The sequence below is a fragment of the Homarus americanus genome, unplaced genomic scaffold, assembly GCF_018991925.1.
Source record: "Homarus americanus isolate GMGI-L3 unplaced genomic scaffold, GMGI_Hamer_2.0 scaffold34205, whole genome shotgun sequence".
In the NCBI taxonomy this organism is placed as follows: domain Eukaryota; kingdom Metazoa; phylum Arthropoda; class Malacostraca; order Decapoda; family Nephropidae; genus Homarus; species Homarus americanus.
The window spans coordinates 31,942-32,500 of NW_024730260.1; positions in this window are offsets into that span (position 1 = coordinate 31,942).

A 559-nucleotide genomic window follows, 5' to 3' on the forward strand; every position below is an offset into this window, starting at 1 on the left:
CGGGCAGTTGTTGACACGTTCCTCGAGGGGAGTGTAACCGCTGCTCAGCGCCTGGGAGGAGAGTCAGTATCAGGGAGTTGGTGAAAAGTTACTTCTGGGTTGGTGGGTGTCAAGGCTCTCTGTCCCTCTGAGACCCACGAGGCCTGTGTTAGGATGAATGGGCAGTCCATTACACTCGAACAGGTCTGCAGTTTTTAACACTCGGTAGCTCCGTGGTAGTGCTCCTGCTTCGCACTATGGGCACCGGGCCGAGTAGAGGTTCAGTGTGATGTATGGATGTGTGCGTGTTTTAGTGTGTGTGTGTGTGTGTGTGTGTGTGTGTGTGTGTGTGTGACGTATATAAACATCTCATGTCATGGGCTTCACTTGTCGTGTAAAAACAAAAGAATATTTTTTTCCTGGGCTGGCGGCTGTCAGGTGTCACCCGCAGCAACATAACACCTTCGGCTGTGGACTGTAGCGTAATGTTGTAATACCGAACTTTCCTTCTTGCTGTGAAATACGATTAAAGTCAACCTGCGGGGCCAATCCTCCCTTTCGGACATTTCTGAAGTGCATG